The 24,201-nt window shown below is 50.0% G+C and overlaps 1 long non-coding RNA gene across 1 annotated transcript; it reads right to left on the bottom strand.

The window, feature by feature from the left end:
• Positions 1–1,186: 1,186 nt before the first annotated feature.
• On the bottom strand, positions 1,187–18,211 carry LOC309871882. The gene is made up of 4 exons (XR_014315545.1): positions 17,614–18,211; positions 9,687–9,857; positions 8,097–8,199; positions 1,187–5,597 (listed from the first exon to the last, which is right to left on the bottom strand). It is a non-coding gene; the product is annotated as an uncharacterized lncRNA (long non-coding RNA).
• Positions 18,212–24,201: the final 5,990 nt, after the last annotated feature.

Below are 24,201 nucleotides of genomic sequence, written 5' to 3'. Positions count from 1 at the left end.
CTCCTGGGCCATCGGAGATGGGGGGCTCGGCAAGCTGCCCCATGCCTCCCTGAGGTCTCTATGGCTCCTGAGGTCCTGACCGCAGAGTTAGGGGTGCATAGTTGCTCTAATTCTTTCTACACTGCCTAGGGGATTTCTCTCTAGTTTTAGAAGTGCAGTTAACTGGAAGTAGAGGGCGGCAAGTGGGGGGAAGGGTGCTGTTCTCTAGCATGCCATTTTCCCCAAACTTTATGTCTCCATTCCCCTAAAAACTTAGGTTTTCAGAACCAAAGCCTGAAAGGCCCCCCTTTCTTTTCTGCCCTGCATCTTGGGATTGTGCTCACATCCCTTCCCAATCAGCAAATGATTGCTTGAGTGCTGGTGTTAAGGGCAAAGGATAAATACTGGAGGGGACGGGTTGGTATTTCAAATACTTGCTACCCATGGAGGATTTTCACTGCCTAATTTCAGGCTTGCAGGAAAGCTACAGTAATCAAGTTCATTCTAGGGGCCGCCTGGGGGGCTCAATGGGTGAAAACCTCTGCCTTCAGCTCAGGTCATGATCCCAGGGTCCTGGGATCGAGCCCCGCATCGGGCTTTCTGCTCAGCAGAGAGACTGCCTCCTCCTCTCTCTCTCTGCCTGCCTCTCTGCCTGTTTGTGATCTCTTGTCTGTCAAATAAATAAATAAAATCTTAAAAAAAAAAAAAAAAGAAAGAAAGAAAAGAAAAAGATCGTTCTATTTTGGTCTAAGAATAGACAATGCAATCAGGGATGAGTCCAGAAGTAGATCCACATGCATGTGGTCGACTGATTGTCAACAAAGACATCAAGGTCATTTGGTGGGGAAAGGAAAGTCTTTCTTAATTTTACAAGGTGCTGAAGCAACTGGATATTCATATATTTAAAAATGAGCACTGTCTCTTATCCCTCATCATACTCAAAAGTTATTTTGAAGTGGATTACAGACCTAAACACACAACCTAAAACTATGTAACTTCTAATAGGGAACAGAGGAGAAATTCTTCATGACTTCAAAGAAGGCAAAGTTTTCTTGAGCTGGTTACAAAATTACAGACTATTAAAAAATGGATACATTGGATTTCATAAAAAAATTTTTTTAAATCAAAGACACTGTTACCAAAAAAAAAAAAAAAAAAAAACCCACCATCACAACAAAAAAACCAGACAAGCCAGTCCACAAAGAAATATTTGCAAAATATGTATCTGACAAAGTTCTGGTATCTAGAATATATAAAGAATACCAGCAAATCAATAACAAAAAGACAATAAATAAATAATAAATGCAAGCAAGCAAAAGACTTGACCAGACATGTCATGAAAGATTACAAGTGGCCAGTAACCAAATGAAAATTGCTCAACATCTTTGTTTTAGGAATTGTGCAATAACATTTCACACCCACTGGAAGGTTAAACTTAAAAAGAGCAACAATACCAAATGCTGGTGAGGATGTGGAGCAACTGGAACTCATACTTTGTTGGCGGAAGCTTAAAATGGTACAACCATATTGGAAAACTGTTTAGCAGTTTCTTATAAAGCGAAATATACCCTTCCTTATGATATACCAACTCCATTCCTAAGTACTTATCTAAGAATCATGAAAACACATATCCACAAGAATAATCATCCAAAAATCCAATCATCACAGCAGTTTTATTGATAATAGCAAGAAAACTAGAAACAACCCAAATGTCCATCTGTAGGCGGGTACATAAAAAACTATGTTGTCGGGGAGCCAGTTGGTTCAGCGACTGCCTTCAACTCAGGTCATGATCCCGGGGTCTTGGGATTGAGCCCCATGAGCCCCATGAGCTCTTTGCTCAGCAGGGAGCCTGCTTCTCCCTTTCTCTCTGCCTGCTATACTGCCAGCTTGTGATCTCTCTCTCTCTCTCTGTCAAGTAACTAAATAAAATTAAAAAAAAAAACCTCTGTTATCTTCATATAATGGAATACTACTCAGCAATGGAAATCAATATACTATTAATAGGTGCTACATGGCTAAATTTTAGGATCATGTTGAAAGAAAGAGAAGCAGGAAGGGAGTACCAATGGGATGATTCCATTTTTATGAAGATCTAGAACAGGCAAAACCAATCCATGATAATAGAAATCAGGACATTGGTTGCCTTGGGAAGGGGAGACAAACAGAAAAGTTCTGGGGACCTAATATTCTGGAAATCATCATCACATGGTGACTATGATTCTAGTTAAGATGAAAAATTTAAAAAGGGAAATACAGCAGCTTTGTTGGGGATGGGAAGGTGTTGTATCTTGATTGGAGCTACACTTACACAGGTGTATGCGTCTGTCAAAATTTGTCAGATTTTATCCTTAAGATCTATGCATCTCACTGTATGTAGAGTATTCCTCAATTAAAAAACAAAAACAAAAAAAAGTAGCCATGGGCTGCGTAGAGGGCGAAATGGGGAGTTGTGTTGAATGGGTATGGAGTTTCAGTTTTGTAAAATGAAGAAATACGGAGTTCAATCCTATAGCCATGTGGATATACTTAACACTGCAGAACTGTACATTTAAAGTGGCTAATAAAGTAAATTTTACATAATGTGTATTTTACCATCAAACAATATATGCTACCACGGACAACCTAACAAACCTTATTCATGAAGATTCGAACACAAACAGCCTAATTTCTTAATGTAATATTTATGTCGTCTCTTGAAACAGAAGAGACAAGGTAAATTGTAGGTTATATTTGGCCCCGATACAGTATGACCGGAAATAAAATAAAACATGTGAGTACTGCCATGATCCCATTCTTGGGGCCCCTACCCCCTGGCTGGCTGAGTGTTGGCAGTTGTGTCGCTCTGCGGTGTGTTGGCTTTCCAGGCTGCACCACGGTGGGTTTTGAAGGGAAGTTTTCAGATGCTGGTACAGCTTGTACTATTAGGGGAGAAAGTTCCAGAAGGACTTCCTGGTGAATTTCACCCTAATGAGCCTGGTTTCTTGTGTCTCTGTAGTGGTTCTTTTCCACCCTTGCTCTCCCCCACTCCCACCCCACACCCTGGCCCAGACACCACCTCCCACAGTCAAGGAGTGTTGGTGAAGGGGACTGGACTCCTCCCACATTCCCCCTTCTGGGCCCTGTGGGCCGCTCAGGGATGGGGCTGGCTTGTGGGCACCCTGAGCCTTGAAGCACTGGGATCCGTGCTTGCCATGGGACACACTTGCCATCATTCCCGACAAGGATGCTGAGTCCAGCCGATCCTGCCCCCTGCCCCAGGAGAATGCAGTTGAGGTGGGGGTCTTGAGTTTTCCGGAGACTGTGGCCTTGCTCTCTACTTCCATCGTGGCTATAGCTGTGCACTCAGCGTGAATCTTCTCCTCCTGCCCCAGCCCGGGGTCATGGTGGCAGGCGTGGGAGGTGGCCCCGGTGGAGTGGAGAAGGGAGGGCGCGCCACTGGGGCCACGAAGGCTCTCTGTAGGGTGACCTGGCTCTGGGGCTGAGCAACACCATGGACCCTTCTCATTTTAGTCTCTGCCCACCTTGAGGACAAAGAGAGAGAGAGATGGAGCTAGAAGGTTCAGGAAGCCTCTCTCATGAACCCATTTTCTGAGAACAGGGCCCTGCAAGCCTAGCCAGTACCCTAGAGGTTTGCTCAGACCAAGAGAAGGCCCTGTCTCCGCTGTGTGTCTGCTGTGGAGGGGCCCACGGAAGGAAGAAGATGAGGGGACATGATGAGCCCCTGCCCTGGGGAAGCCTCAGCCTGCTAGCCTGGACGCCACAGACAATACCCTGCATGGTCTATGCCAAGTCTATCATCTGTTAAAAAAACTAGCTCAGAGCTTTCTACACTGAGTTCCTCAGCACTGGCTGGGACTCCCCCCTGGCCCTGCCTGTTTGGGAACCAGCCTGGGGCAGAGCTGAGGGCTCAGGGGACTGAGAGAGCCGATCCCCCATGCATGGCCAATGTCCAGGCCCACCGTGCAGCTCAGGACTGTGCAGTTGGTGGAACGGGGATGGGAGCCGCTGCGGGGCCCAGATGGGAGGAACAGCAAGGGCACCCTTGAGAAGCAGCGAGTCACAAATCATGCTGTTCATTAACTCGAGCTAATTAGGAGGCGAGCATGAGGGCCACTGCGCTGGGCAATTTGCTTAACCCCCATTTCTATAGTCCCCACCAGCTCTGCGGATGGTGCCCCCACCTCCTCCTCAGTCCTGACTGTCCTGGGGTGGGTACCTGCCTTGGGGGCACCTGGAGGGGACAGCTGTCCTGTGGGAGAGGGAAAGAGAGCTGGCATGTATGAAATATCTCCCACGTGCCAGGTCTGTGTTAAAGCTTTCGCAATGGTTGGGTCATTTGGTCCTCAATACCCTGGGAAGGGAGATTCATCATTCCCATTTTGGAGATGGGAAAATTGAGGCTCAGAGCAGGGAGTGGACTTGCCCAAGTTCTCCTACTAAATTAGGCATAGCCTCTGCCTCCCTCACCGCACTGAAGGCAGTCTTACAAGTAGGACTGAAGATACTTTTAGATTTTCTATTCTGACCCCTCCAGTTTGACGGCTGTCGCCTGTCCTAGCAATTAACCTCCAGGTCCTTCTGACAACCCCCTTCCCTCGCTGGAGATGGAAACTCCCTCCACGGAGACAGATTTCCAGAGCTTGGCTGAAGCTCCCCATAAAAGGGAAGGTGGGATTTTCATCTTTCTGAAATAATGAGAAAAAGAGAAGTAAGAACAGCAACTATAATGTGTTGCAGAGACGATTGGAAGGGGGAGCTTAGAATGGTCTAGAGTCTGGGCAGGGTGGGGGTGCATTATGTCTGGAGTCTAGGGACCGAGGGAGAGGGTGGTGGGGGACAGGGAAGAGGCATTTTCACCTGGAGCGATGGTGTCTAGCCACTGCCCTGTGTCGGGGGAGCAGCTCAGCAGGGTCTAGGGCTCCAAAGAGAGATCTGGGCTGGAGCTAGATGCAAGTCGTTCTGACAACAGCTCCCCAAAGGAAGGTTGGGTCTCCGCACTGCAGAGCCCACCACAGCGAGGTGCAAAACTGTTTGAAGGAAAATTTAGCAGATGCGCTCACTGGGGCCTGGGTGCTTATGATATGGGGAAGAGAGTCCAGAAGAACAACCTCTCTTCTGGGCCCCGCCCAGTGCCACACAGAAGCCTGGGGGTTCCGGAGTCTCACCCTGGGCGGCTGGACCCCGCAGCATCCCCCTGAGATTCCGGAGCTCGTGCTGACCACCGCAGCATCTCAGGCTGGCCGGCCCGTGTCTTCCCCGCAGCCCTCCCATCGAGAACTCTGATTCCCCAAGCCCATTTCTAAACTGGAGGCCTCCCAGTGCACAGCAGGACCCAGAGGGCAAGACCGCAGGTGCACATAGAGGTAGCTCAGCCACAGTTCTCTGAGGACCTTCTCCCACATGCCTACCAAACTGGCCTATGCTGAAAGGTCCAGGGTATCAGCGGCTTGGAAACAGCCAAGTGTCCCATGAAGACGCTCAATGGCAAATGGACAGCTCCTTGAGTCCACCTGGCCGTTCCTTGGAGGACTGATTTGGTGCAGAAGACCATGGGCTCCCTGCTCGGCAGAAGCCTGTTTCTCCCTCTCCTGCTCCCCCTCCTTGTGTTCCCTCTCCTGCTGTGTCTCTCTCTGTCAAATAAATAAATAAAATATTAAAAAGAAGAAGAAGTCCGTGGGCTGCCAGAGAGCTTAGGTGACAACCCTGTGCGGGGAAACCAGGCAGCCCTGGGCAGCCCTCGAGGGCTCCTGCCATGGGGGCTCAATCCCTGAGTGGACGGGCCGGGGAGGGGGACGAGGGGCTGAGTCGCTGTCATGTTTCCTCACAGAGAACCAGGGCTATGGGGAATGGCCAAGGCATGAGGCCCGCCTGCCCACGACTCCCCAGGGACTGCAGAAGCCCTTTGCTTTTGAAAATCCCGGGAAAGGGGTTAACTGGGGGGAAGACAAGAAGCCCGTTATGGTTGGGGCCTTTTCTAACCCCTCTATCATGGGCTGGAAACCCTACAGACTTGTATCACCTTTCCTAATACAACAGATTTGGGGGTGAAGAAGTGTGAGCGCGATGTCTTTTAAGTATTTAGAAATATTCCCCACCCCTGCCCCCAAAGATGAATATTTGTTTTTTAAAAATAAACACTTGGGGGCGCCTGGGTGGCTCAGTGGGTTAAAGCCTCTGCCTTCGGCTCAGGTCATGATCTCGGGGTCCAGGGATCGAGGCCCCCATGGAGTTCTCTCCTTGGCGAGGAGCCTGCTTCCTCCTCTCTCTCTGCCTGCCTCTCTGCCTACCTGTGATCTCTGTCAAATAAATAAATAAAATCTTTTAAAAAAAATTAAAAAATAAAAAATAAACACTTGGCCAAGATGTCATGAGGGGCCCCCCGACACAGGTGACTGTTGTGCAAGCCGGCCCGCCCACTGGCCGTGGGTGGGGACCTGCCTACGGCTGTCACCCAGCTCCTAACAACTCCTCAGGGCACACCCTGCTCGTTAGGCCCCAGCCACGCCCAGTCACCCAGACTCCTGGTTGAGCCGGAATGCCAGGAGCGGGCGGGGGCTCCTTGAACCCTGAACAATGGACTGCGAGGCGTTAATCCGGGCCCACCGCCCGAGAGCTGGGTGCTGGAGCTCAGGGGCTCCCTTCATTATGCCTGGGGCTGGGGCCATGCGGCCTTCCCACTGGCCAGGCTCCCGTCTCCTTGGGGACCAGGGAGCAGCAGGGGCCCCCAGGAGGAAGCCAGAGCTCTAGGCAGTGAAAATAGACGTGTGTGTTGAGGCTGCCTCCCTCCGTGGAGGGCCGAGCCTGCAGACATTATCTCACTCCTGCTCAATGTCCCCCCAGGCGGGTAAGGGATGGGACTTGTTCCTGCTTTATAGGTGGGGAGCCCAAGCAGAGAGGATGGGCGGGCAGAGAGAGGCGCCCTCCCTGGCACAGCCCAGCCCGCCCGGAATGTGGCCCCAGCCGGACAAATGGCCCTGTTGGCCCAACTTCCTGCCCCTGAGACAGGTGCTGCCCTATAGGGGTAGGAATGGGCCCCTGAAACAGGCTGACTGTGTCCCAGCCCCTCCTCAGCTGGCCGCGCTCAGATAACCCAGATCTGGCTCCCCTTCCTCCAAGGTCCCCACCCCCCTACTGCCTTGTTGGCAGCCCAGACGCCCTCAGGGCACAGCACGGCATGAGGAAGGACGGGGCTGCCCAGCCCGGCCCCGCCTGGGAAGTACATCTCACGGGTGCTTCTGCTAACTCAGGCTAAACCGGATTGGGGTTAGGCAGGTGGCAACATGCTGCTATTTGTGGAGGCTCCTGGCCTTTATGCTCCCATGACACCGGGAGGGTGAGGGCAGGGGCCATCTCTGCCCAGTCAGACTCCGGTTGGCTGGGGAGCCCAGATGGAGTCACTCACAGGCCACAGGCTGGAGGCACAGAAGGTGCCGGGAGAGAGCCCTGGCCTGGGACACAGGAAACCCCAACACAACATGCAGAAAACCCAACCTGGCCACTTACCTGCCTGGGTCAGCCTTCCCCTCCTGGGGCCTCATTTGTCCAATGAGGGGGTTGGAGTAAATGAGATCCTCCACTGTCATTAGGCTGGGTTCCCTGGCCCTTAGTCCCTCTACTGCATCTCTCAATAAAACCCATTCAGGTTGGGAAATTAGAATTAACCTCTGTCTAAATTAAAGGCCAGGCAGGGAGTGATGGCAGAGGCTGGGCAGGTGCAGCCCTGGGCAGGCAGCCCTGGGGCTTCCTGAGAAGAGCGGAGAGCCGACTGCGAGCCAAGGAAACCTGCCTTGCACTTCCTGCCCAGTCCCGGCCCCTAACCTTGACTTTGTGAGGCTTACCCACTCTCCCCAGGTCTCTAAAGCCTGGGCTAAGACAGTTGGGCCAGAGTCTCCCTCCCACCTCCCCGTGGAGATGTGAGCACAGAGGCTCTGCAGGGTTCATGCAGGGTGGGAGCCAGGAGCCCTCAGTAGAGAGCCCCCTCGAGGTGCCAAGGACCAGCCACAGGGCTTGAGAAGGAGTCAGAAATTCTCTTAAAACCAACTCTGCTCCTGAAAGTCTTCCACAAGGAAGGCCCAGACCAAAGAACCTCCAGATTCTGGAACCCCTTTACTTACCACTTGAATTGGCTAATCATTAGTAGACTGTCTTTTGGTTGACACAGCATTTTCCTATATGTGATGTCACTTGATCCTCAGAGCAACACAATGAGATATTTTCCTATTTTATAGAAGGCAAAACAAAAGCTCAGAGTTTAAACAACTTGCTTAAAGGATCCCAACCAGGAAGTGGAAGAACTAGGACTGGGAACCTGGTGGTCAGGAACTGCAAGAAGAGTGCTTTTTCTAGGACATCATGTCCTTATCTCCAGGCTCTAGGGACCCAGAAAGATTCCACTGGAACTCAGACAATAGGCTGGGGATCTCCCAGCTAGCAAGGCTATGTGTCTGCTATGTGTCTGTAGTCCAAAGGGCTTAGAGAACCACCCTACTGTTGCCCTGGGCCCATGCCCAGGTCCAAACGAAGGACAGTAATGAAGTTTCTCTGTAACAGATATGAAACTCAGGGCAAGCCTTCCCCCAGGCTTGAAAGGATTGGATGCTCCTCCTGCTAAACCCCATAATGTTCTTTCTTAGAGGAAGTGACCCAGTAGCTGCCTTCAAATCTCTGAAAAGCCATGGGGGACAGGGAATGTCCATTTTCTGTGGGGACTGTGGACAGAAGGATCAGGAAAGAGATGGAACACAGTGTAAGGAAGGACGGCATAAAGATGAACTCTCAGGCCGTGAGAAGTGTCTGGGGAGGTAACTGGCTGCTTTGTAAGGTGATAAGGTCCCCATCAGTGAAGGAGTTCACACAAAGACTAAGTAACCATTCCGCCCTGAAAATGCTCTATAGGAAACTCAAGCCCTAGAATGCTAAGTGGGAAGAATGAACTACATGATATTGACACTTCTTCATACCAAGAGCCTATGACAAAATGGGAATTATTTCAGCTTCTATTTGTACCTCAGACTCCCCGCTATGAGTACCATATTGGATCAAGACAAAGCTTCTGCTAAGTGTCTCTATTGCCTGCTGTGACAGACTAGGACAGAATGGAGGGAAGGGGTCAGGAAGCAGGGATGGGGATGAGTATGGTAGCCCCCAATCCATAGCCAAGTCTGACATGGGAAGGTCCTTCTGGAGCTCCATGCTCTGCAGGCAGAGTGTGTAAAGGCCACCATTATTTGCCCTTCCTAGAGGTAACTGGGGTATTCCCATTGATTTGGGCAGGAAGCCACAGGTCTGCCTAAGCCCATAACAGCTGTCCCCTTTGCCACAGTGACCAAAATGAGTTATCAGACCAGGTCAAGACAAGCCCTGCCTTGGCCATGAACATTGGCCGGCTACCTATGTCCAGGAGATAGCTGGCTGAGTCATCAGCCATTTCTTTGCAGCTGGTTTGGATCTTTCACACTGAGGAAGAGCTTGGACACTTGCGCACCTGGAGTCCAGAAAGTGGAATTTCAGGTGGAAAGATCTGGCACTAGTAGACCAGGAACATCCAGGGGATAACCCAAGCTACAAAACTGTCTGCCACGGTTCCCTGAGGGTTAAGATACCAGACCATCCTCCTCCTCCAGAAAGTCTCCCAAGATTGCATTCAGTTGATGAATAGAAGGCAGTATACCTCCCCACACCCACCATCCTCTATGGACACTCACCTCCTGCCTGGTTTTTGTTTTTGTTTTTGTTTTTTCCCTGGAGGCGTGTATTGCCAACCTGGAGAGGTTAGGGATGGGGGCACCCAGACTTGGCCCAGCCTGGTCTATGTTCTTCTAGGAGTTCTGGATTCATTCCTTCAATCAATCAGTGTTTACTGAAAATCCATGCACCTACAAACCAAAAAGAATAATCACCTCATAGAAAAATGGGCAAAGTATGTGAACAGGCAATTCCCATGCCTGGCCTTGCACCTGACTTGCTGGGTCAGTTTGGGCAAGTAACTTAACCATTCTGTGACTGTTCCCTTATCTGTAAAATTAGGATTAAAATGATTCTAATTCACTAGGTTACTGTGGAAGTGAATGAGATCATCCGTCCATTATGGGTGGAATTGTGTCCCTCACAAATTCGCACGTTGGAACCTAACCCCCAGTCCCTCAGCATTTGAATTTATTTGGAGGCAGAGCCTTTACAGGGGTGAAGCAAGTTCAAATGAAGCCATTAGGGTAGGACCCTAATCCAATCTGACTAGTAACCTTAGAAAAAGAGGAAGACACAGAAAGATAGGCACACCAAGAGAAGACAGTGTGAGCTGGTAACAAGAAGATGGCCATCTTCCGGCTAAGGAGAGAGGCTTCAGGAGAATGTTACACTGTGGGCACCTTGATCTCGGACGCTCAACCTCTGGAACTGTGAGAAAACCTATTTCTGTCAGTGAAGCCCCCCAGCAGCCCTCGCTGACTAATACAGTACCTCAAGCACTACATTGGCATCTGGCAGATAGTCCACACTCAATAAGTACTAATTACTCCTGTAAATATTATTGTTTATCTCAGCTGTATGCATACCACATTAACTTCCTCCTGCTGCTGTAAGAAATTACAAACTTATCAGCTCATGACAGCGCACGTGTATTACTGTATAGTTCTGTGGGGCCAAAATCCCACTGGGCCAAAATCAAGGGTTCTGCAGAACTGCATTCCTTCTGGAGGCTCCAAAGAAGAATCTATTTCCTTGCCTTCTGCAACCTTCTAGAAGAATCTATTTCCTTGCCTTTCCTTGCCTTCTAGAAGACACCTGGCTTCCGTGTCTTGGTGCTTTTCCTCCACTTTAACGCCAACAGTGGAGCGTCTTCTAATCTATCTTTCTCTGATCCTCCTGCCTCCCTCTTATAAAGACCCTTATAATCACATGGGGACAGCCCAGCTGGTCCAGGATAACCTTCTAGTCTCAAGGTCCTTAACTTAACCACATCAGCAAAGTCCCTTTTATCATAGAAGGTCGTATACTCGCAGATCTGGAGGATCTAAACATGTACCTCTTTCGGGGAAGAGGCATTATCCCCGCCGAACACACATACAATCAATTATCAAGTGACAAAGAAAGCCACAGAACAATGCGTAAGAGGTTAATCTCATTTAGGTGAGAAGATACCAAATCAATGTATGCAGAGAGAAACTCAAACTATTAACTGTGAGATTTTCTGAGGAAGGACTTGAGGCTTCTGCCTTTTGGGTATTGTTTTCTTTCTTTCTTTCTTTCTTTCTTTCTTTCTTTCTTTCTTTCTTTCTTTTACAGTATGCACATATTCATGTGGAATATGTGGAATTTTTAGAAATTTTAAATAATCCAGAGAAGAAAAGGAAGGGATGTGCACTTATGCTTGCGGAGGTAGGTTTTCGAGACATCAGACAAATCAACAGCATCAAAACCTTTCGGTAAGTATTCTGAGAAGCAGGAGCAGAGCATGATGGCAGCAGGGGAGGGGGCCCCCTCTCTGTCTGAAGTGACACCTTTGCTGAGTTCTGAAGAAAGAGAAGGAGTTTCCCAGGCAGAGAGGAGGGAGAGGAGTGTCGCCCATGACAACGGGCGGAAAGGTGCTTGTCTCAGCCGCATGGCTGAGGCCAGGCCCATGGAGAGGCGATGGGTAGAAGGCAAGGAAGCTTGCAGCTGCTGAGTCTCTAGCTGCTGGGTCCTGTGCTCGGGGGTGCTGTGGGCATGTCCTCCTTGGATGGAAGGGAACCAAGGCTGTGCATGTTGATGGAAGAGGGGGTTTGCCCTGGTTGGAAAGGGCACGGGAGAAGGTGACAGGCAGCTGGGCAGGGTCTGCTCCTGGAGCAGCTGATGCAGACATGAAGGAGTTAAGAAGGGGCCCGGGTCAGGGGGCAGTGCTGGAGGCAATACCTCCCCTCGCCCCACATCCCACTTCTGGGTGCCCCATTCACACCCTCAGCCCCAAGCAGGTGCAGTTGTTGGTCAAGATCTTGGGCAGCCTCTCTAAAGGGCTGAGGGTGCCTCCAGGCCTGACCCCATACCTGCTGCCTCTAGGTCCTCTCGAGGCAACTGGCCTCAGACCTGTCCCAGGTCATCCCGGCAGTAAGGTGACATTTCTCATAGTCCTTTGGGGCTATTCTAACAGAGTTATCCCAGGTAGGTGGCTTATGAACAACAGAATCTCTTTCTCAGATTTTTAGAGGCTGGAAGTCTAAGATCTGGGTGCTGGCATGCTTGGGTGACGGTCCCTCTCGGGGTTGCAGACTGCTGGCCTCTTATTGTGTCTTCACGTGGTGGGAGGGGGGTGACAGGGATCTCTGCGGCCCCTTTTATAAAGGCACAAATCCCATTCATGACCTGGTCACTCTCAACAGCTTCACTTCATCATACCACACCTCGGGGCTTAGATCTCAGCATATGAGTTGACAGGGCACCAACTTTCAGATCACGGCACCCCTGCAGGGTTCCCAGGTGGGAATGAGGCTGGGTCTGCGGGCAGAGGGGCCTCGACTATGGCCTTCTACCCCGTGTGCTTGTCCTGATTTGCAGAGGGAACACAGCTGTGTCCTGAGGATGTCACTGTGGACATGACAGAAGGCACCCGCCCGTGGCAGAGGGAGGAGGGGAAGGGGTGCGTGAGATCACATGAGGCGGTGCCCAGGGGCACGCGGGCCCAGATGACGGGCTCAAAACTCTGCTCTGCCAGTTTCAAGCTGTGTGACTTGAACAAGTTACTAAACCTTTCTGGGTCTCAGTCTCCCCATCTCTACAGTGGGGCGATGTAGTAACTGCCTCCTGGATGACTGTCTGGTAAGTGTTTGGAAGAGAGGGAGCCTAGGGAGGCCTGCTGCTCAGCGCTGGTGGTCATTCCTGTGGACTCCCCGTGATGTCCCAGCTGCGCCTAGCAGGCAAAGGGCCCCTTTGGGGTCACAGTACCAGATCCTGCTCTCCACCAGCCACTCCCTCACACCTGCTCCTGGGGCCCGCGGGGAGGTCCTGGGAAGGGAAAGGAGTGCTGGCTCTGGGGGTGGGGATGACGGTAGCCATGGGCCCTGCGGGTGGGAGTGGGGGGCGGGGGGAGGAGGGAGCCGGGCTTCTGAAGTAGTGGAGACCCCAGTGGGGAGGTTTGCCCGGGGCAAAGACTGTTGGTCAGCAGACGGCTGGCTCTGCCGTGTCAGGGACAGCTTTACGGGAGCCAGAGGTGTCTGTCACTATCTCTGGGGCCTGTTGCCAACATTTCCAAATAGAATTATTTTTAAGTCACTTTAACCGAACCGAAGATCTGAATGCCAGGCAGCACTTTTGAGAAGTGTCACCAGGTCGGGGAAATGCTGAGGAGTCTGGGTTCCCCTCCGGAGAGGCTGGGCGGGAGGGCTCTGGCTTTGGAGTATTAAAATCACTCAAGGAGGGGAGAGGCATGTTGATGCCCTGGAGCCCAACCATCCGCCCCGGGAGGCCCATCTCACACGAAGTAGTGTAGAGCCTCAGTACAGAGGAGCTCAGCAAAACCAGACCTGGGAAACAGTGCCAGGCTGTGGTTTTCTAATTCCATTGCCCAATGTCATTCAGGTGTGCAGGGCAGGCTATCAGTTCACCCATGGGTCAGGGATTCTCAGAAAAGGCTTGACTGAGGCAGGGGTGGAAATGAGTGCAGAGGAAGTTGGGGCCTGCCTCAGACTAGCTGCGTGGCCTCGACTGACTTGCTCCTCTCTGGGCTCCCCGTCCCTCGTGCAGGGAGGATGGCCGTGGAATGAGAGCATTACTCAAGACGCGGGCGTACTACAGCTGGGCGACCTTCAATGCGCTATCTCACACAAGCCTTCCAACAACCCTGGGCAGGAGGTATCTGAATCCTCCTTTTGCAGATGCAAAGGTTATGTAACTTGTCCAAGGCCATTCAGCTAATGAGAGACCCGGTGCGGGCTGAGAGCCTTCAACGGCCGCTAACACCACGCTGCACCCCTGCAGGTCAGCTCTGCACTCCATCCTCTGCCTGAAAAATCAGGGAAGCCACCTGGGTGTCATTGAGCTCCACCTCCGAGCCGGCCGCAGAGGCCACGAGAGCCAGGCTCTACGCCAGGAGGGCAGGGACCTGGCGGGGATGGCCCTGGCCTGCCACCAGGTCCCCAGAGCGTGAGGGGCAGAGGCGAGAGCCCACACACTTCCACAACAGGCACACTTTGCTCTGTCCTCACTGGCCTGAGAAAGGGGCCTGCCTTGAGTTTAGCCTGAGCTCCTCTCTCCAAGAGCTCACACGTATCCTTTACACAGCTGCTTCTCACTCTTCCACTTAAGACGATAATAACTTCCATAGAAACCTCTCCAAAGGACCTTTCCAGTCAGCGCTCAGGACCGTCTCAGCCAGCGGATGACATCACCATCATCATCATTTTCATAGTCCACTGAGGCAGACAGGTGGCCAAGAGCAGGGTCTGTAGTGTCACTGCTCTGCAAAGATCAGCTGGGTGGCCTTGGACAAGTCACCCATCTGTCCGCCTGAGCCTGGGATGCTTAGAAGGAAGAAACACAGAGTGGATGGGCAGAGCAAACACTCAACGATGAGAGCTTCCCCACCCCCAGGTCCTTTTTTTTAAATAAACTTTTTTTTAAAAGAGCAGTTTTAGGCTCACAGCGAAACTGAGAGGAATATGCAGAGATTTCCCATCTAGCTCACGACCCCACACATGCACAACCTCCTTGACCAAAGCAGCACAGCTGACGTGAACCTGCATCAGTCACATCAGCCCACGAATGACACGTCATTGTCAGCCAAAGCCCACAGTTCACTTCAGGGTGCACTCTTGGTGGGGTACGTTCTGTGGGTTTGCGTGAAGGTATGATGCAATCTCTCCGTCGTGACGGCATCACACAGAGTAACTGCATTGCCTAGAAAGCCTCTGAGCTCCACCTAGCCAGTCCTCCCTCCCCTCTAACCCTGGGCAACTGTTGGTCTTTCTATTGACTCCATAGTTTTGCCTTTTCCAGAAAGTCATGTAGTGGGAATCACACAGTATCATAGCTCTGTGATTTTCAGTTTAGCTTTCTTCACATAGTAAGAGGCATTTAAGTTTCCTCCACATCTCTTCATCACTTGGTAGCTCATTTCCTTAGCGCTGAATGGTATTCCATTGTCTGGATGAACCACGGTTTATTTTTCCATCCATCAACCGAAGGATATCTTGGTTGGCAATTACAAACAAAGCAGCTACAAACATCTGTGTTTAGGATTTTCAACTCATTTGGGTAAAAATACCTAAGAGCACCATTGTGAGTTCATAAAGCTTGTGTTTAGTTTTGTGAGAGACGGTCAAACTGTCTTCCAAAGTGGCCGTGCCGTTTTGCATTCCCACCACCAATGACTGTGGCTTTTATTTTTATTCAGGAATAAAAAGTGCCTTGCTTGAGATTACACAGCCATTAGCTGGCAGAACAGGGACCAAAAAGCAATCCTTCTGGTTCCATACTGTGGGCGGTTTCTCTTTGACCACGTTGCCCATCAGCTAGACAAGCCCACAAACACATTCATGCTTACTCACTGTTGCTTTTGAAACCCGAATCTTGGTGTGGATGTATCCCAAAGGATTCCTCTTCTGCCCCATCCAGGGAAGCCCACTGTCTGTCTGGTCCCTGTACCTGAGACGCCTGTAAGGCTCCTGCACTGTGCCCAGTGCATACAGAGGTCAGCGTCCAGTTGGGCCAAGCTCATCTGTACCTAGAGGAGAACCAGGTAGCTCTGGGAAGTGCCTCCTCCTTTCAGAGCTGACCCAGCCAGCCCCAGAGTCCTAGGAGTCACCATGCCCTTACCAGGGACACGCAGAGGAAAAGAAGTGGCCCCCACACCCATCCCTCAGTCCAACTCCAGGCCTGCCTGTTCTCCCTTCCTGAGGTGAAATTCACATAATGAAAGTGATCATTTTGGGATGCCTGGGTGGCTCAGTAGGTTAAGCCTCTGTCTTTGGCTCAGGTCTCAGGGTCCTGGGATCCAGCCCTGCATCAGGCTCTCTGCTCAGCAGGGAGCCTGCTTCCCCCTCCCTCTCTCTGCCTGCCTTTCTGCCTACTTGTGATCTCTGTCTGTCAAATAAATAAAGTTTAAAAAATTAAAAAAAAAAAGAAAGTGATCATTTTAAAAGCATACAGTTCAGCAGCATTCAGAATATTCACGATACTGTGCAACTACCACCTCTACTTAGTTTTCAAACATTTTCATCACGCCCTCCATAGAAAACCTCACACCCATAAGTTGTCACTCCCCCTTCTTCCTTCTCCCCAGCCCCTGGCAACCACCAGCCACTTGCCTCTTTGGGTTTACCTGTTCCAGTAACGGAATAAACAGAATCCGTGCCTGGTTCCACACACACTTCTCAGACCACACTTTCTATAACTTCCTGGGGAAGGAGGAGAAGCAGAGACCTCCCTTATTGCTTTTGTCTCGGACTCTGCCCCTCCCTGCCCGCCTTGTTTGTGATCCAGTTTGTCCATTCTACTTCTGTTTGTTTTGTTTGTTGTGAGCAAAGGACTTTGACGGTTCCTAAATGCAATCAACAAACCATTCACGAGCGAGCAAGGGAGATGGGAGACAGTCATTAACACGGTGTGATCGGACAATGCTACAGATTTTTCAGAGAGGCAGGGAAGCCTGTACGTTACCCATCCTCAGAATGAGGGTGGTCAGCGAAGGGAACACTGCCCCGCCTGTCTTGTTCACCTGTTTCCTCGGGACTTAGTACAGTTCCTGGCATATAGAACAGGATGAGCGGAAAAGTCAATTAACCAATTAATGCAGCTCTCAACCAAGAGCTGCAGGATAACTAGAAATTTGCTTGGACTATCTGAAATCTCATAGGCGAAGGTTTCCCTGCTCTAGTGCACTGAAAGACATCTTGGTCTAGATGAATATGGAAGGGAGGAGGGAAGCAGGTCGGGGGCGGGGGGTGAGGCCAGAGCACGCAGAGCCTTTGAAGCTACATGAAGGAGCTTGACTTTCACCTGATTGTGAAGAGGAAGGGTTTTACGAAGATTTGCATTCTAGAAACGCATCTTTCTAATCCGGATTAGAGATTATAAAGATCTGATGCTGGGCCAGGTCGACAGAACAGGCATCCTTTTTGTCTTCCACCGGCTGATGTCTCAATGGGAAACGGAGTACTTAATATATTAAATATATTTTAATATTTTACTTAATATTGTAACATACTCAATACTTAATAATATTAACATACTTTAATATTTTACTTAATATTATAACATACTTAACGTACTTAATATTATGACACTTAATATTTTACTTAATATTATAATATACTTAATATTATAACATACTTAATGTTATAATATCATACTTAATAACATAATTAAAATAATTAATTCAATAGTCACAAGAGCATGAGGTGTTCTGAGGGATGCCCTGAAGACAGTGACTTTAAGATGGAAACCTGAGAAATCAACCAGATTTGGTCAATTAAAGAGAGACAAAGAGCTTTCCAGACTGCGCAAAAGCTTTCAGGAAGGTCCGGAACAAAACATGCTAAAGGAACTGAGAAAAGTCTGGTGTGACTGTTGTGCACAGTGTGAGGCTGGGAGTTTGATCAGATGGGGCTAGGAGATACACGGGGCTCAGACCCCAAAGAACATTCTTACACATTTTGGACTTACCCTAAGTCAAATAGGAAGTCTTGAATGACGTAAGCAGGATCCGATTTTGAAGAATGGGATAAATGCATTCCTCTTTTGTGCGGCTGAGCATGTGACTTTCTTCCTGGTCACCACAACCATATGCTTGCTCTGGAGGTAAAGTTAGGATTAGCAAAGAAAAAAAAATGCAAAGGAGATATGTACTATTTAGCTTCGGATAACAAAATAGAATTTTTTTCAGCCAGACAGTACTCTTGAAAGACAGTCGTTGGTTAAGAAATAGGGGTTTCTGGATGTCTTTAACTTCCTCTTTAAGATATCAAGAAGCAAGCCCAGCAGAACTGATGGTAGAGCTTTACTTCAGGAAGCGAACAGAGGAGAGAGCGCTGCTCCTAGGTCTGGAGGATCCTGGGGAAGAGGTGAGAGAGGAAGCAAGTGTGGAAGGAAGTCAGGTGTGTGTCCTAATCACCCATCTTCCATTTGAAGTCCCAAGCAGACGTGTGTTCGATGGGTGGCAAGGGGAGGAGACTTCTGTACGTATCTATCTAGAGGTCGTCACATCAAAGTAAACTTCCGTGTGGTTAGGCACAGGGAAGGTTTGAATTCAACTTTATCTGTTGTGGTTGTGCGTTCAAGCCCCACTTAGGGTGAATTTAACCTTCTCGACCCACCCGTGTTACAATGATGGCTACGCTAGAGCTTTAGCTGTGGGTTTTGTATAAGAAACTAACCGGAAGCAGATAGTTTGAAAGCCTAAGCTTTAAAAAAAAAAAAAAAAAAAAATGCATCGAACAAGTACTGACTATGGCTGGTCATTTAACAGCTAGTTCTAGTACAATCCCTGGGCCCCAGAACCTACAGCAACTGCAAGGAGACTGGGAACTCTCTGAAGCTCCCAATGTCCATTTCAATCAAGCATAGCTGCGGGGGGACGATGGACCAGGAAGAACCTTCTGGAAGGAAAAGCCCAGAGACACAGACAATGGGCAGAAGAATTCTTCCCAGAGAACAGAACAGGGGTTGCCAGGGGGGTGAAACAGCATTTTACTTCACTGCTAGAGACTTTACTCCTCTAGCCTTTTAGCACTAGATGATTTTAATGAACCAGTGCCTGACATGCTCCCTTTCCCGAAGGGGGGGTCTTCATCACAAATACCACATTTCCAGTCCACCTGGTACAGCTGCACCTGAAGCCCATGGAGAGGACTGCACATTGCCCGATAATCTTGGACCTTGATCTGCATGAGGTTTTGGGGTTTGACCCCTAGAGAAGGAAGGGGCTAATTCAATACATGGGAAGAGGGGAGCATAATGAATGTTCGAGTCACCAAAGGGCCAACTATGACAAACTTCTGGTTGCTTCCTCCAGGATCCATTCTGCCCTCTTCCTTATGAACTAAACCCCAGTTTTATTACTATGATTATATTTAAGATTGTATATCTCAGACTCCCTTGCAGTGAGCTCTGGCCTTAGGAGTAAGTTCTAGCAAATAAAATATAAAATAAAAATATAAACAAAATATATAAAATATAAAATATAAAAAAATATTAATCATAAGATTTCTCAGGGAAGGAGTCAAAACAAAAGTGGGGGTGGGGGGTAGTAGCTGGGTGGCTCAGTCAATTAAGCATCTGACTCTTGATTTTGTTCAGGTCATGATCTTAGCTGGGCATGGAGCCTTCTTGGGATTTTCTTTCTCCCTCTCCCTCTGGCCCCTCACCCCTGCTTATGCCATCTCTCTCTCTCAAAAAAAAAAGGAAGGGAGATAAAATAAAGGAGGTAGGGTGTGCCCCTCTCCCATTCCTCTGTACTGCATTGTGGAAAACAAATACAACAGCCAGAGTTTGCTGGAAATTGGGTCATGGGAATTAGGGTCCCACCGTGGGAATAAACAAGAAAGAACAGCTGAAGGACCTTGGCCCCTGATGACTTCATGAAACCCTCAGACCAGTCCTTCACCTCTGGCTCCAGACTGTTGTAGGACAGAATAAAACGCTTCGTGTTCCAGGTTCTGTTCATCTGGGTTTTCATTCCCAGGCAGCTGAAAGGAATCCTAACTGATAGATGTCTAGGCTAGCTTTGAGCTGGAGACTTACGTAATCAGCTGGGTGATAGGGTCCCCAAATCCCGCAGCAGCGGGAAACAGAGTACTAACACATAAAATCAGTTTGGGCAACAGCATGCGGAGTGGATATGGCTGTAGGTATCCCGGGGAAGAGGGGTTGGCCATGGACGAGGACGGCGATGCGGGGCTGGCTAGAACATTCAGATTTGAAACATGCCTAGCAGATGAGGAGGGCAGGGCAGTGTGCTGTCCTAAGATGGTCAGTGAGGAAGAGTCCAGGGTTATGGGCAGGAAGAGGGAGGCAGAGAAAAAGGCAGACCCAAGAAGGAGTGGGGAGCAGGACTGTGGCTGTCTAGGGGTCAAGGGCATGTGGGCTGCACTGGCTGCGATTTGGACACAGGGATGCAGTGCCGGGGCAGTGGGGGTGGCGGCCAACTGCTGCGGGGTGAGGGCAGAGGAGGTAGGAAGCAGCCCATCGAGGAAAAGAGATCTCCACCAAGGCCCCCCTAGGCTGGGAAGCTGCTCCAAGAGGAGGGGTCCAGGGAGGTTCTTGGCATTTTTAGGATGTTTGAGACTTCACCTTGTTTCATGCTTGTGGGAAAGCAAGGGACCTTGGAGAGGCAAAAGTCCATGACAGGGTGGGAAGAAGACACTGGCTCCCGAGGCTCCCTGAGAAAAAGGACCCCATGGTACCCAGAACTGGACAGTGGGGCAAGCCTGGGGGATCGGGAGGGAGCTTCTCTCTTAAAGCAGCAGAAGGAAAGAAGGCAGCAGACAAGCTGATAGGGTTGTAGATTTAGCGATGACAGGATGAGGAGATCCCCTTCCGATGGCCTCTGTTTTCTGCGAAGTGGCCGTGATGTCATCTGTGGTAAGTGAGGGGGTTGGAGGAGATCTGCGAGAGAGAGGAGGCAGTTTGAGCACCCCCTTTCAGAGGAACGCAAGAGAGAACTGGCCAGGGAAGCAGAAAGGGTGAGACTCAAGCCAGGCTGGAAGCGTGCGCGGGTGGAAGCACCCGTCTGCAAGGTTGTGTGGTTTTCCCCAGAAGGAAATTCCTCGTTTGGGTCTCCTGGCCCACCTGAGCTCCAAGCCGCAGGCCCACCTTTGTGCTCAGCAGAATGTGTGCCCCTGCAGATCCTGTCCACTCCTCGAATTCACGTGCTTCCCCACCCCCACCCAACTCCTCCTCTTGTCCTCTTGCTCCTCTGCGTTTGATTCCTGGAACCAGATTATCTTGGACTCCCCAGGAACACCTCCTTTCCATTGGGACCCTACTGCAAGCTCCAGCTCCAGTCTCCTGGACTGTAGGCAGGGCCTCCTCCCTGGTCGTCCTGGCCTCCTTCCTTCCTCTCACCACCCACTCCTGTCCTGCACATCTGGTGCCTTCAGCTCCCTTGAATGAGACTGTCACTGTGTCACTCCACATTCAAATCCACTCCCAAGACCTCCAAAAAAAAAAAAAAAGCTCTCCTTTCTGTTTACCTTCAGGATCTTGGTTTAAATGCCACCAGTTCTGGGCAGCTTCCTGAGGTTAGGGGAAGTCCCAGTGGGACCTGTATCCGTGACTCTCCGTAATTAGTCGATCCCCCGTCATTAACAAGGGCAGGGAGTGTGTGTGTGCGCGCACGCGCACGCCCAGGCACATGCTTCCTTATCACGCCCACCTCCCCAGCATGAGGACGTTGCCTGCCTGACCAACTGATGGCAAGCCTGTCAGGCCCTCTGGATCTCAGGTTAAATTTCCATCACCCCCTAAATCAGCCCATGCTTCAGATCCTGGGGATGCCTTCTCCAGCTCCAAAGCTGCTCCCCACCTCTCCTGTTGCACCAGGGTCTTGGCTCCAACAGCTCCCTCTGCTCATGTCCTTGTGCTCCAGTCCCTCTCCTGCAGACGTGCACCGCCCCTCCCTTCTAGCCCAGGGCCCTTGTGCTACGGACTCTTCTCTGAAACCTCCACCTGCCACATGCCAAACCCCAAAGTATCTGCTTCCAGAACGCCTGCCTTCCCCCATCCTTTCAGTCCCATCAGACTAGAACCTCAAGGGAAACTTCTGGTTTATAGTTAACTGATACATCAAATGAAAATGTTTGACCTTGGAGCAAAGAACGACCTTTTGGAACACTTGTAGAAATAGCACCTGATACAATTGTGTCCCCAGTGGTGACTTTCATGGTGTCACGCACTTAGTAGGGACACAAAAATATTTTTCAACGAGTAAGCTATTTTCTCCTTGTATCCATAGGAATATGGTGATGACAGTCTCTGTCTACACATCACTTTTGGAAATTAATTTAGATGCCGTTGTCCTGTGTTTACATGAAAAAGACGTCTGTTTGCCCCAGTGAACGGAGTCTGTCTTTTCAGGTTTATTCCATCTTAACTTGAGGAACAAATGCGTGCCTTATGCAACCCATCAAGGTAAGAACTGTATGCCAGTGTACCAGACATGCCACTGTGTAAGGGAAAAGGAATTTCTCCTGCAGCTGATAATTCCCAACACGTTCAGTAACTTTTGTCTCTTGGGCTTCTGAACAAGACCATGAACGTGGAGCCACCTGAAACCTATGAAACACTTCAACGAGGGGGTGACTATATTGCTATTCATACTAATTAGTTTATTTTCCATGCTGTTGTTTCCCGATTGTTTTCTAGTCCAGAAAATAGAGTCGTTGGGATTCTGAAAGAATACTGCCTAAATGTAAATCCATGGAGACAGAAAGCACATCAGTGGTTGCCAGGAATGGGGAGGCAGGAGGAAATGGGGAGCATTTACTTAATGTGTCGGGGTTCCTTTTGGGGGTGAAGAAACGTTTTGGAAGTAGGCAGGAACGTGTGCCATAGGACACTGTGGAGGTACTAAATCTCACCGAATTGTTCCCTCGGAAAGGGTTGCTTTTAGGTTATGTGAGCTTCACCTTAATTTAAAATGTTACATATGATAAATAACAGTACTTTTCTGAATGTCCTACAAGGCAAGGCAGTGCTGCATTTGAAGGCCCCACAGCCCCCTGCACTTCACCTTTGGATGAGGAACAAGATTCCCCACCCCCCGCCCATGTCTAAGCAGGGCCATGTCCTCCAAGCGTCCTTGGAGACACCCAGCTGAGTCCCATCACAAACCAGGCACCACGCTGCTGAGCATTTGTGTTTTCCTTCTGACACCAGTTCGTGGTAAGGTGTGTTTAGTCTGTCTGATAAGGACTTTTCTAGTTTCAGAGGTAGAGCCTGCGGTGGATTTCATTTTTTCCTTTAAATGAGTGGAATTTTCCAGGGACAACAACCCACAGACTGTGGATAGAACCCCCGGGACACTTCACTGGGCCAGCAGTCCCCCAGGGCCCCCTTGCAGAGGAAGCAGGAGGAGCCTGCCCCCAGGGCAGAGGTCTGGGCTCCTCATTTGCCGCACTTGCGGCAGCTTCTACAAAGGCAAAGGCTGACTGTAGAAAGGGGGGCTGGACTTGTCCTAACGGCTCACAGGAAACAGTCCTTCGTTGTCTTGTCCAGGGAGGAACAGACTCTCTGTCGGGATGCAAGCCCAGCATGGTGGATCAGGAGCGAGGCTGACGGGATGGGAGGTCACCCGCCCTCCTCCTGGCTGGGGCCTGGCGGAGGGCCGGGGGCCAGCCGAGGCTGAGCTGCTTGTGAACAGACAGACCTTCCAGCATTTAAACACATGGAGTCCAAAAGGAACTCGCACCTTCAGCTTCAAACATGGCTCTGGAGCCCGGGGCCCAGGGGCTGTCACAAGCAGAGTGCATCAGTCAGCTTTCTAACCAAGGTCTATGGGTTTTAATCTCCTGATTTTAGCACCTCGTATGCCTTCATACATGCGGCACCATTCAGTAGCCCAAGACATAAATGCTGCCTCAACATCTCGGAAAATACCGGCTCCAGGATTTCTTTTCCTTCACGTGGTGGCAGTGCCATCAACAGAGAAAGCCTGGTGACAAAGTTCTGTGCACCTGGGGACTCCCGGTCCTGCAACAGAGGAGGGTCTCAAGAATCTGTCACCAACACATCTTTCCCAGGGGAGAGGACTCTACCTAATCCTGGAAACTCCAACTTTGCTGGACATGTCATCAATACGGTTTACCATCAACCCGGGCCACTCAATGGGGTTCGGACCAGGACAGCCTGGATTTAGCAGTGACTGCAAAATTCTGTGACAGACCCTGGTAGGTCTAGGGACCCAATGGTGGTGGCCCCTTACTGGTTTTCTCAAAAAATGGGGGGAGGGGGATGCCTGGGTGGCAGTCAGTTAAGCATTCGACTCTTGGTTTCCACTCATGTCGTGATCTCAGGGTCATGAGATCGAGCCCCATATCCATAGAATCTGCTTAAGACTCTTTCTCTCTCTCCCTCTGCCCCTCCTCTTGCCCTTTCTCTTTCTCTCTCCAATAAATTAAAAAAAAAAAAATCTTAAAAAAAAAATAAAAAGACTGAAAATCTTCCCCTATGTTTAAGGCATTTACAGCTGCCCAAAGAGGCTTCTAACTCTGCCTCCTAAGTGCCTGTCTATCATCGAGCTCTCTAATTGCCATG

Source organism: Mustela nivalis (genome assembly GCF_964662115.1).
Source record: "Mustela nivalis genome assembly, chromosome: 8".
Taxonomy (NCBI): Eukaryota; Metazoa; Chordata; class Mammalia; order Carnivora; family Mustelidae; genus Mustela; species Mustela nivalis.
This window is presented reverse-complemented; position numbering and strand designations above follow the sequence as displayed.